The sequence below is a fragment of the Palaemon carinicauda genome, chromosome 1, assembly GCF_036898095.1.
Source record: "Palaemon carinicauda isolate YSFRI2023 chromosome 1, ASM3689809v2, whole genome shotgun sequence".
In the NCBI taxonomy this organism is placed as follows: Eukaryota; Metazoa; Arthropoda; class Malacostraca; order Decapoda; family Palaemonidae; genus Palaemon; species Palaemon carinicauda.
Window position 1 is genome coordinate 136,091,246 of NC_090725.1, and position 13,819 is coordinate 136,105,064.

General features: G+C 35.1%; 1 protein-coding gene across 24 annotated transcripts in view; it reads left to right on the forward strand.

Moving 5' to 3' along the window:
* Nucleotides 1–13,819, forward strand: part of RhoGAPp190 (Rho GTPase-activating protein 190) — a 709,768-nt gene that overhangs the window by 94,401 nt on the left and 601,548 nt on the right. For 23 of the 24 annotated variants that reach the window (XM_068385117.1, XM_068385108.1, XM_068385124.1 and 20 more), the window contains exon 2: nt 6,051–6,076. The exons of the other annotated variant lie outside the window; for it this stretch is intronic. The gene's annotated coding sequence lies outside the window, so the exon portion shown is untranslated. The remainder of the gene's footprint in view (nt 1–6,050; nt 6,077–13,819) is intronic. 24 annotated transcript variants of the gene reach the window in all.

Sequence of the window (13,819 nt, forward strand, 5' to 3'; positions counted from 1 at the left end):
TAAAAAGTTTAACAAAACAATAGGAAGAGAAATAAGATAGAAGAGTATGCTCGAGTGTACCCTCAAGCAAGAGAACTCTAAACCAAGGCAGTGGAAGACCATGGTACAGAGGTTATGGCACTACCCAAGACTAGAGAACATTGGTTTGATTTTGGAGTGTCCTTCTCCTAGAAGAGCTGCTTACCATAGCTAAAGAGTCTCTTCTACCCTTACAAAGAGGAAAGTGGCCACTGAACAATTATAGTGCAGTAACCCCTTGAGCGAAGAAGAATTATTTGGTAATTTGTGTTGTCAGGTGAATGAGGACAGAGGAGAGTATGTAAAAGATAGGCCAGACTATTCAGTGTGAGTGTAGGCAAAGGGAAATGAACCGTAACCAGAGAGAAGGATCCAATGTAGTACTGCCTGGCCAGTCAAAAGACTCCATAACTCTCTAGTGGTAGTATCTCATCGGGTGGCTGGTGCCTTGGCCAACCTACTATATATATATTTATATATATAATATATATATATGTGTGTGTTGTAACCGATCCCTTTGTAATTACAACGTTCAAATATAGTGACCTTATTTTGACCTACTTCTGTCATGCCATGCCATTAAATCGTTTTTATTAATATTGAAATTTGTCTTTTCTTAAATATTCATGCCCGGAATTATTGCAGTTCTTTGAGTGTTAGTTTTCTTTGGTATTGCATATCAGCAGTACACCGGTGAGTTTTTGTATTAGGGATTTATGGTTTCACACTCTTATTTGACGTTTATTATTATTATTATTATTATTATTATTATTATTATTTTTATTATTATTATTATTATTATTATTATTATTATTATTATTATTATTATTTGCTAAGCTACTACCCTAGTTGGAAAAGCAAGAAGCTATAAGCCCAAGGGCAACAACAGGGAAAATGGCTCGGTGAGCAAAAAGATAAGGAAGGAAATAAACAACAAGAGAAGTAATGAGCAATTAATCTAAGATGTTTTAAAAACAGTAACAACATTTAACAACATTAGAATAGATCTTTCATATATAAACTATAAACACTTGAAAAACAAGAGGAAGAGAAATAAGACAAAATAGTGTGCCCGATTGTACCCTCAAGGAAGAGAATTCTACCCCAAGACAAAGACGTTTAGGTTGTTTTAATTTTTATTATTCTGATAATTGATATTCGTTACAGATGATTTAATTATGAAAATCACCTAATTTAGTTTTCGGTACTAATGTGTGTTTTTTTTTTTTGTTAATGATGACTGGTACTGTATAGACAGACAGTTTGAATGCCCATAATATCGATAGATGGTTTCATATCTGTGACCACATTTTTTTTTTCATGAAAACAAAAGATTTTAAAGTTGTAGCTGAAGATTTATCAAAGCTAATTTTCATAAAGTTAGTTGTTATCAATTTTTTTAAGAGAGGAATTTTTCTTAATCCTATTACGATTGTTACTGTAGATGAAATATTTTGGGGAACCACAAGGTGTAGTGTTAAGACGGGTTGGGTTGGAAAATAATACACTTTAAAATAGGACAAGTTGGTTGTAATGCTTATCTATATTTTGAGGTACCTGTACAAACTGAGTAACCTTAAGTTGACACTCGAACCAAACGAGGAGGAGCGCTATAAACCCTTTCCTAAATCCTACTATGAATGTCTCTTCACTCACACACACTGCACGATGCAGATTGATTACCTAGAGAATGTTACCTGTAAACCTGCAAGGTTTGCGTCTAACTCTGTGGGAAATCTATATTTCAGAGGATAAAGGAAATTATAGTTATCCACAGTCGGAAAAGGAGAAATAATACTTGACGTTTTTGCTACTGATATAGTAACCGTTACTTGAAAGCAATGTAACTATATGTGATGCTCAAGTAAGTTGCTCTTGTAAACAGTTATATATTTAATTCAGGGTTTTGTTGAATCTCAATGGAAGAAATTAAGTTTATAATGAAAATTAAGTATTTCGATTCGGGAAATCGGGAAAGTGAACAAGTTTTAGTAACCACTTGGGAAAAGTCGTGTCCATTAGCATCAATACCCTCTGGGACTTTGAGTTGCACCGTGGTCCTTTAATAAGGAAGCACTATATTTACTGTTTATTTGAGCAAAATTTCTGTTGTAGAAAGGAATCATCTGATCTTTTTTATTGGAGTGCCAATTAAACCGATTTTTATTAGAAAACAAAGAAGATTCATGAAAAAGATACATTTCGACAATTTTTCATGTAATTAATTACTTGCAGAGAGAATATGGAAGCATTCTTTTTAAAAAAGAATTTTCATCTGTTTTCATTTTAAGGCTGAGAGATTTCGAATAGGGTGCAGAAATGGGAAGGAAGATGTTTTCCTTCGTTCCTTGCTGTTGCCCCCTTCTATCCTAATGGGGGAGACATTGATGCTGGAACCCTCGGGGGAGTCTTGCTTTGTGCGTGCAATGTAGAGCTGCCATATTGAAATAAATGCTACTTTATTGTTCAAAATCTCATTTGCAATTATTTTTTACTAACTAAAAATTATTAGTCATGCGTACTGTAATTACTGGTATTCAACTATTTTCATAATTATTGTGTATATTGAAATTTTATCATAATATTAGCTGGTGGAAGTGTCTTTGGTATGTATCCACCTGTACTAACGCAGAGATATGTGGAATACCTGTCTGGAGAGTGGAATAATGACCCCATGTCGATTATTATGGTAACATAATTATATTCTTTCATAGTTTATTGTGAAAGGGGGTCATGTTGGTTTTGTGATTTTGTGACCCCGTTTTTCACATTTCTCACCGTTATCCTTACATTAAAGGGTCGCTTATCGTATCAGACATGTTTTATAATTGGACCCTTTATAAGGTACAATTTTACTACTTTATTTATTTGTGTATATAACAAAATAGTTTGGTTTTATATATTTACAGTTATGAATATTCAGTTCACATATTTAACAGAAAAAAAAAAGAATCTTTTTTATATATTTAGAAAGGCTAACAGGTAACGCTTTGTGTCACCTAAAACCAGCTTTATCGTTTCTGGGTAAACGTAGACTTGTCAAAGAAGGAAAAACATATTTTAAGGGAGGGGTCACAATCATGGGCACATGTACATGTTTACTCTTCAGGTGGTACATTGTACTGTATATGAGAGAAAAACCAGTACTGTGCAATACACGATGTAATCTCCATTGAGACTGAATAATAGAGTTATATCACAATATCAGTTTTATTATTTCTCTTTTTCCACCTCAGTTTTAAGGGTAGCCTACACCGGATTTTATAAAAATTCCAAAGGGATACCGAAGAACAAAAAGGCTGGGAACCCGCTGCTCTAGGGGAAAGACGCCAATACAAAGATTGCGCTTTTGACAGAGGTGAAGACACGGCAGGACGGTAGCATATACTCTGCATGAACTATATAGGTTTACAGAGCCAACTAACATACTATGCGTATGGTTTGTAGGTTTAAAGGTCCACATCAGGCCTCCTCCCCTTCAGAACCAACAACCAATCAGTACCTATATGTATATACACGTTGTAAATGTGAAAAGGTGTGTATGCTTTCGCTGTATTATTGCACGTTGCATTTCATTGTCGTCAATGCTTTGAAGAACGATGTCATTCTTTCTTGTAATTGTAATGAGAGAGAGAGAGAGAGAGAGAGAGAGAGAGAGAGAGAGAGGAGAGTTTCAAACTAAAATGCACACCGGTCTCTCTCTCTCTCTCTCTCTCTCTCTCTCTCTCTCTCTCTCTCTCTCTCTCGCCGGTGGTGGAGAGGGTGTATTGATCCATGTAGTCTGGCTGCTGACACTCCGCTGTTCACTCGCAGTCATTCACACATTCACACGCACATATTCGCAGTCATTCAGTCTTATAAAAGGAAATTTTAGTGTATGGATTTTGTAAACATTCTCTCTCTCTCTCTCTCTCTCTCTCTCTCTCTCTCTCTCATATATATATATATATATATATATATATATATATATATATGTGTGTGTGTGTGTTTCTGTGCATCTACTGTGTGCACTTGTTTTGATAAAATACTTCAGCTTCATAAACACACCACACATCAGCTGTGCTCTCCTAAGACAGACAGACAGACACAGACTGTTAGCTTAGAGCAAAATTTTGACTTGAAAGTTCATTGACTCTCCATCGCAGTGATTGAATAGGGCTTCGAATATGGGCAGCAAAGGTTCAAGTTGAAAACGTTTAGTTTGTAGTTCCTATCTTCCTTGCAAAGATAACATATATATATATATATATATATATATATATATATATATATATATATATATATATGTATGTATGTATGTATGTATGTATGATTATCATACATGGGACCTCAGTTGTGCCTCTTTGGGAAGCCATCTCATTTCTAGCAGAACTACGTTAGACTTTATAAATAGTTCTATTTTAACATTGACTTCTCAAGTTTAAAGTTGTGTTCAAATACCAACCTTTTACTATCGTTGTAGGCTATGTTTTTTTTTTCAAAGTTTTATTATGATGAGGATTATTATTGTTACTATTATTATTAAGATCATCATCATAGTCAATATACTCTATGTATGGTATTGTTATTTATTGTATTGGAAGCCTGTTGCAAAAGCAGTACAAACCTAAGGCCCTTGATAGGGGAAGCACGTTATTACATGGGGAAAATAAAAGTAGGGAATAAATTGCAGGTGAGAAATAAAGCCAATAAGAGAAACTGCAAAGTGAAATAAATGAGATAACAAACAGTAATGTGAGGCTTATTTTAACTTGCTGAAACGAAATAAAAATTTGTATTAAGTTTTGACTTTTGTAGTTCCATCAATTCAACTATATGATTATGATTGCCATGCAACAATTTGGTCTCAACAGACATACAGCCTATAGAAAACTGATATTGAATCTCATGAGAAAAAGCAAGATTCTTTTAAATAGCTGTACTTTTCATTGTTTGATTATATTTTTGGAAGATCTGAATGATGATAATGGTCAGAATTATGAAAAATTTTATACAATAGTCACAATCTGTAAATTGAATGCTGGTGCTAGCAATTAATATGCAGATGAGGGATAAGAAATTGAATCGACCTCGTTGTTTCGTATTAAGGAACTGTAAGACGAAATAGATGATCATTGTTTAAATTATGAAAATAAAAATTAAATTTCCTCTAAAAAGGTTGCTCTCCACAAGTGTCTATGGACTCCTTTTTCCCTTTTTTATTTGAGAAAATTAACGAAGCTATAGACTGGGTACTTGATGCAATTTTAACTACATAGTTCGTAGATAACGCTCATTGAAATTAGCCGTGTGCTGGGTTCTAATGTTCGAGGCCTAATAGCAATCATTCTTTGAGATTTCATTTTTACACCTTCCTTCAAATTTGCTGCTTACACCAATCTTAGCCAAATCCATTTAGAAAATCGGGAACTACATACTCATTTATACTCGCGATGGGATCTATGCAAAGGAAGTAGTAGCATCTGCTTAAACAACATTTATTTCCAAGGTCAAACTACATACCGTGAGCACATAATACCACAAGTAATAGGAATAATATACTACCCCAAAGAACCATAGATATTGCATACCTGTAAACATTGCAGTTCCCTTCAAGATTTTCTTTTTGCCGTCTATGAATTGAACATTCAATTATATTACTAAGAAAGGACTTGGAGATTAAGATGTTCAAATGCAGTTAAACTTCATGTCCAAAATCTAGGGAAATTTGTATAACTGGAAATTAGAATAATGATCGCAAAGGCATCCCGACCTTTGCGAAAGCAAAACTGTAAACTAGGGAACAAATAAAAGCTTTTAGAATAGACGTTAAAAAACTGGGAAATAAGGAAGTAACAAAAAAAGGGTCGGTGATGGGGGTAATTACCAGGAGATTTCTTGATACACAAGGGCTAATCGGCGGTTCATATAATTTGTGATTCACTTCACACAAGATGTAATACATTCCTAATGTCATATATGCCTGTATATACCACTTTTAATGCCATGACACATTGATGGGCCACCTAACTTGTTTTTATTGTATATTACAGGTGTCTGCAGGGGGAAGGCGGCATAGGTACGTGTTTGAATTTGTGGCGTTGCAGTAGAAAGTGTTCTGATCTTTTATCGCCTGCCTAACCTTTGATTTTGGATGGAGAAACACGTTATGTGGGTTTAGATCATTTTAATTCAACGCTCTCTCTCTCTCTCTCTCTCTCTCTCTCTCTCTCTCTCTCTCTCTCTCATGTATTTATTTCATGTTGATTGAATATGACAGGAAATTTGTAAATTCCATTTATTTATTGATGACGACAAGTAGTTGAAATGTTTGTTAAGCATATGTAAGCGATTTTAGTCGTCACAGTTTTGATGTCATCTTTTAAAACTTGGGTTTGCCCACGGGTATGCTTTGGAAATAAATGCTGATTAGAGAAATATTTAAAGTAATCAAGGTATGAAATTAAGAATGAGGAATATGAAAAAATCAGAATATAGAAACTACTGCATCTCCTGAGTTGGAAGAAAAGAATTTTGATAACCGAGTCGTAAACATATGCCAGAACACAGAATCACGTCAAATCTTCAACCTATCAATGCAGAGGATGTCATTCTTGGGCGTTTTAAGTGGAGTACTTGTATAGATTTATTGGTTTAATCAAGTTCTTATGAATCTCACACCTACTTATTCTGTGCATGTAGATATTATATATATATATATATATATATATATATATTGTTTATGTGCTCGTTTTTTTTTCAAGTTTTCGAGATCTATATTTAGTTAATGTGGTGTAAGACGGATATACTTGGGTGAAGAGATAAATGAAGGCGAAAGATATATCTGGGTGCCCTTGAAGAATGTCATATGAGAATTGGATGAGAAGAAAATATGATTCTTAATTTATTGGTAGAGTAAATATGATTCTTAATTTATTGGTAGAGTAAGGAGAGAAAAGGTTTTGAACGTAGAGAGCAGATAGTATGGAATAGGTAATAAGGGCGGTCATTCTGTTATGATTAAGATCATCGTCTGCGTAGATATCTCCACATCAGAGGCCCTAATAAATAGGAAGCGATTGTGTAAGAGTGGATGTTCAACAAAGGGGTGAATGGTAATAGTGAGGAGTATAGGGTGTTTAAACAGGCGACTGATGATCCTCCAATGTAGGTGTAAGGAATGATTTATTTTGCAAGGTTTCAGAAAAGGGAATCATATCCGATTTTTATTATTACTAGCCAAGCTACAACCATAGTGAAAAAGTAGAATGCTACAAGCCCAAGGGCTCCAACATAGAAAGAAACTCACTACGATAAGAAATAGAAAAGTAACAAGTAATCTATATTGATAAATAGGGTAAACATTATAAGATATATTGAGATCAGTAAGAACGTTAAATAGATAATTCATTTAAAAACGGTGAAACGAGACATGTTGGTCTGTTCAACAGAAATTCGTTTGCAACTAGGTTGAACTTGAGTCTCACGATTCATCCACCAGATTAGAAAATCATCCAAAAAATAGTCGTAGCTGAGGTAAAAAACTTCCAGAATACTGTTTAGTATTGAGGCTTATAATGGCTAATGCAAAATTTTTAGAATTACAGTACCTGTATACCTTGTCTGAACGCAAATGATGATTTTAACAAATTTGGATGGGTGTAAACCGCTGAAAACTATACAGGAGAACAATATTCAAAGTACGGTTGAATTGAAGAATTAAAACAGATTGATCACCAAATAACTTAGTCTCTTTCTCATTTTGAAATTTTTCTATGCAAGTGTAGAAAAAGCAAACTGGATATTTGCTGAAAGTAAATTAACAATTAAGAATAACACCTATAATTTTAAATGAATTTTATGCACTTAAAAAGACATTGTCAATGAAACGGTCTGGAGGCGAAAGAGCCATTGTCCTTGACCAATTTATAATCTATTTTGAGCTTTGTTAAAAATCATCCCCCCGTAATTTACATTGATTCCTATTAAGGGATTAAAAACCAGAGGACTACATTCAGACGGAATTGGTGTAAAAAGAGTGGCATCATCTGAATATGCAACACATTTTCTGCAAGGCCAGAACACTTGTATGTACTGTGTATTATGAAATGTAGTAGTCCGAGAAGCACCATATATTGCATTCTTTATAGTCACTATAATGCCCATCAACAACTACCCTTTATGATATATTACTTTACAAAATCAATCATTATGGTAAGAAAATACTCACCTACTTCCATACGTTTAAGTTTGAAAACAATGGCTTTGTGATTAACACCGTTAAAGACTTCACTTAAATCGAGGCCAATCATACAAAACTTCCTGACCAGAAGCAGGTAATTTCTGTACATCAAAGGAAATGATAAGGCAATCACATGGTTCAAGACCCTTGTAAAAAGCAAACTGCAATCTAGGGAACAGATTATTACCATCAGCATACCTATTTAGACGTTTTGCCAAAGACGTTCTAAATCTAGTCTATGGGAATGGTCCTGCCTAGCAATCTGTTAGACGGGAATTAAAGTCCCTATTTAGCTCGAGACTTTCTAGAAGTCTCTGCAATCTCACTATCCTTTTGAACTAGAAACATGAGATTCGAGTATGCCTATAGGCTACCTGTCGAGTCATCAGCAGCCATTGGCTGGTCCTCCCTGGTCTTACTGTAGCTTGATGGAGAGGGGCATGCGCTCTAGTCTTATATGCGGTATATATGGTCAGTGTCTAAGGGATTGTCCGGTTCCTTGCATATTCCATTAATAAGCCACATTTTAAACCTAAAAAATTAAAAATCCTACGATAAAATGGGAACAGCAGAGCTAGATCTACCACAAACACATTTACCCAATGGAGTAGCATTGCCAATTTTACAAGTAGGTAAAGCATTATGTAAATATCTTTATGGATCAAGTGTTGCGAGGAGTTAGAAAAATTAGGGTCCTTTAGGTTCAAAGTTGTCAGTAAGAAAATTCGAGAAGAGTGTGGATTGATTGATATTTACAGATGATGTAGTACTGATTAAGAAAGGAACAGCATAATTTAGCGAAATTGTTTGCGAAAGGAGATATTGACAGGAATTAGATTTTTACCCAAAGGCGCTCTGATTAGCATGTACATACACACACACACACACGTATGTATATTTCTCATGCATTTGTGTGTATTGATAATAATAAAAATCTTAGCTGTCTGTCGCTCATTAATTTTGTATTGGATTTTCTCATTTTCTGGGATGATTATAGTACTTCCAATATTGAAAGGGTGAGTTAAAAGCGATAACATTGTTTCTTTAAAAAAATTCTATAGGCAGTACGCTTATTTACTATAGTATAGTGGAATGAATAGGGTAGGGGGATAATTTACTGGGGCCGAGTATTGTGTTGCATGATTTTAACAACGTGGAAGGAAATTGTGAGACACCATAATAAGTATTGTGTAACAAATTGTGACTGAACGGTTTACTCTGTTCGACAATGATTTCCGATGCCTGGAGTGATATTTTGACTGGTGTTGATACGGGTAAGTAAGAAGTGTTTAGATTTTGCTCCCGTTGGTATGATAGAAAATGAAAGCACAGACTCCATGTCTAGGAAAATGAATTAGATAATGCCATTAGTAAAGTTAGCTTCTCTCTCAACCTCTACCCAGTTATTCATAAATTCCTTTTAAGTGTTTGTACCTTGAATTTTGAACTGTAAAATCATAACAAGGAAGAAATAACAAAATGATTACGTCTTTGAAAATACTTTATCTAGAATTTACGCGAACATGAAAAATAATCCTTTGTAAATTAACAATTATTAACTACCCAAGGTGAACTCAGGTGAACTCACTATTTTTGAGATGTGTTGTCACTTATGATTGTTTATCCTCCGCATGGATTTTGTAATGCATAGAACAGGTGGGGATGGTGGAGAAGGATTGGACGGGATTAGTAACAGGAAATTAGCGGTCCTACACGGTTAAAAATTTGCCTTAAAATAACGGCAAATGTCTGGCAACATTTATTCCAGAAATTTTACAGTTTTAATGACGGATATATTGACTTAAAGGAGTGATGTTACGGTCACCAACTCGTAAAAGATAACCAATTAAGGTAAGATTACGGTCGCCTGTATTTTACTGACATACAGTTAGGAACATTATATTTTTATGGAGAATTTCCGATTAAAATTACGGTTTTTTCTAACAGTTTAAAGTATGCCGATGATGCTGTCCTTATTAGCAAACCGCCACAGGACTTGCAAAGCTTACTTACCAGAATGCATGAAATATTGAGGTTGGGCTCAAGATGAATAGAAGACAAAGAGGATGAGAACGGAATATACAATGGAAGATGAAATATCATTGGAAGGAGAAAGGATTAATGATTTGGAATTATTTAAATATTTAGGAACTATGATCTCTAATACTGGGTCTTTAGAATTTGAGTTCAATGAAAGATTGAAAAAAAAAATCAGACAATGGCTAGGTGAAGTAAAATTTTTAAATTAAATCACCTGAAATTATATATAAAAATCAGCTATATATCAGGTTAGTGAGATCGATGTTGCTATATGGACATGAGTCGTGGTATGCCAATGAAACAATATCCAACAAATTTTATAGATTTGAGAACCAAGCCTAAGAAGAATATTGGCAGGTAAATGGCAGGGCAGGATTAGAATTGAAACTATAAGAGATTACTAAAGTGCCTTATGTGGACGAGATCATGGTGACGGGTAGATGGAGATGGTTGGACATGCTCTTCGCACTTACCAAGAGATATTAATTCACCTAACTTTAACTGGGCTCCACAAGACACTAGAAGAGTTGGACGAACCAGTCGTACATGGCTGAGGACTGTGAAACGTGACGTTAGGGATGATGAATGGAGAGGTATTTAATTAAAGAGCTCAAGATAGAGACGACTGGCGAAAACTAACCGAGACCCTTTGCGTCAATAGGCGTAGGCGGTGATGATGATAATGATGTTCCAAAAGTTTGCAAACTACAGAGCCGATCTTGCAGTCAATCCTATTTTCCTTAGGGAGGGGTAGTTCTGCAGACAGCAATGGGGCAAACGGAAGGGCTTAATACCAAAAAACCAGTTGCTTTGGGTAAATGAAGTTCATCAGAGTAAAGACTATTTGTATATGGGAAGGAAAAAACTAAAGTAAAACTATTGGAGTAGATGGACACTACTGTAATTCATTAAGGGTGTTTGATATCAGCTAAACTAAATTTAGTATATACCAAATGTTATCTAATCAGCCCCAAAGAAATTAGATACCCCCACCTTAACTAAGATGGGGGCTTTAAAGTTATATGGATGCTGTACAGATTACAAGAGATGAAATGATAATGGATGAACTATCGGATTAGGTAAATAGTAATACCTCGAACCTAACTATCCCATACATGAAAGTGAGCTAAGCTGGTAAAAGGTTGAACCCTCGGCCAACTCTACTCAAGTTTTAAGTATCTTATCATGGATTCAAAACCTAAGATACATACGATAAATATTGTGTCTGTCAAGAGGGCAAAAGTGATTAAACAAACTATTTCCCCTCATAGCTTATTTCAGAGGAAACAGGGCTGCGGATTTTTTTTTTTTAAACATTGCTTCATGATCTTAATGCCCTGCTGATATTATTTGATGCAGCATGGTTTGGAGGTGTAAAAATTCCATTGATACGAAATAAAACAAAATATAATAGTTGCTGGCTTTTATTTAATAAAATTTTCAAGAGAGCACAGAAGAGAGCAGTGCCTCCCAGTACATCAGGCACAGAAAAAAAACCAAGGAAGGAGATGAAGAACTCAGACCCCACAAAGGTACAATGCATGTAAGTGGAGAGAAGAGGATGGAATAGCAAATGAACAGTTCAAATATGGATAAAATGTACACTGGTGTCATTAGTTCTACCAGCCAATCAGAAGAACAAGACATCAAAAGACAAAGCTATTTAAGAAGGATTGTGACCTGTTCTCCTGTAGTCTTGCCTTCCTCTCCGTAATAAAGGCAAACTGAGCTCATGTACTAAGTCAGGTCTTGTGAATAAAGTCGTAGATTTCAGAGAATCTGATGAACTCATTTTCGATGGGGATGTCGCTGTTGAATGCCGTTACTCCAAAAACACCGAGGAAATTTGATGAACTCAGCTAATCCGGATATTTTTCCTTTGGTAGAATGCTATAGGAACAATCATAAGAGAACTAACAGCATTTTTATGTATATCAGAAGATAGTCTGAAGTCAGAACCATGATCAAAACGAGGAAAGGCTATCTGGAGAGTGACAGAAAAAAAATGAAAGCCTGATGAAATTGGAGGTTTTCTCCATAACACCACAAACAAATAGGAATTCTTCCATTTTCTAACTGATAACATAGTTATAATGGTTACAAGCAATGCTGTTCTTTTGACTATAGAGGAAAATGTCCTTTCGACGGCTACCCATTACACCGACATAGGTGGGGAGGAATTTGCACCCTACAGTATACTCATGAATATTTTTACATTTCTGTCATGCAATTAAGAATCACAAATGTCTGATGGTTGATGCAAATAACACAGACATGTTGGTAATGGCCGCATGTTTGATGGCTTTTCTAATTGCAATGAAACTCGTGAAAATGTGGGTCAAATTTGGCAAAGGAGAGCTCACTAGATTGATTCCTATACTCGTATGCTACCTTGCATCTTCTCTCGGACCAGAAAAGTCGGAAGAAATGTTGGTTAATCCATATTTTCATGAGGTGCGATGTTGTATCAAGTCTCGGGAGAAAAAAATGGAAAAACACCGCTTGGGAGTCAAGAAATATCTTAGGAATTTTCAGCTACAGCTGTCACAACCCATCTGAAGTTGAGGAGAGTGATCCACAAACAATGGGGTAGTTTCCAGTTGTGATGTATGACAGGTCAAATACGACTTCATGAGTAAACGTGGCAAGACTAGATTTCTTTGTTTGGAAACAGTGTCATTTGACTTAATCCCCGCCAACCAAGGGAATATTAAAAAAGAGCAGCCTATCACGCAACTCATGTATGGGGACAATATGATAAACGTGATCAAGAACTTCAATGTCTCCCTAGAAGGGGATGGACGAAAGAGGATGGCAATTGAAGAATTGGGTGGACCATACTTAAACCGATTTATAAAGGCCGTCTGAAATTGACTAAATGTGCCTGCAAGACGGACTGTGGTGGAAGGTATACATGTAGAAACAGCATTAGACAGTACTGCACTCTGTAGCTACCGTTATCATGCTTCTTCGGGAGTCTGTAAGACACTGATGTTCAACAATGACCGAAGCAGAATAGATTAAAATACTCGCAATCACAATTCTCAAGTCTGGACACAGTTAATGAGTTAGTGTGTGTGTGTGTATATATATATATATATATATATATATATATATATATATATATATATATATATATATATATATATATATATATATATATATATATATATAATATATGTATATATATATATATATATATATATATATATATATATACATATACAGTATATATATATATATATATATATATATATATATATATATATATATATATATATATCCCTCCCTTTCTGTGTGGGAATACCTTAACTTGGTGAAAGGGTTTGTGTATCGCCATGAGCGGCAAAGCTGTGGGTCACTAGTCAGGGCCACCCATATTAGGTTGGTTTACTGTGAACGATCAGAATATTAAGTCTCCCACCATCACCAATCCGCAGTGGCTAGTGTGGTAATGAAAATGGCCAAATACCAGACATGACAAAGGACATGTCTGAGGCCCTTGTCCTGCAGTGGACTAAAAATGGTTCCACATGTTTA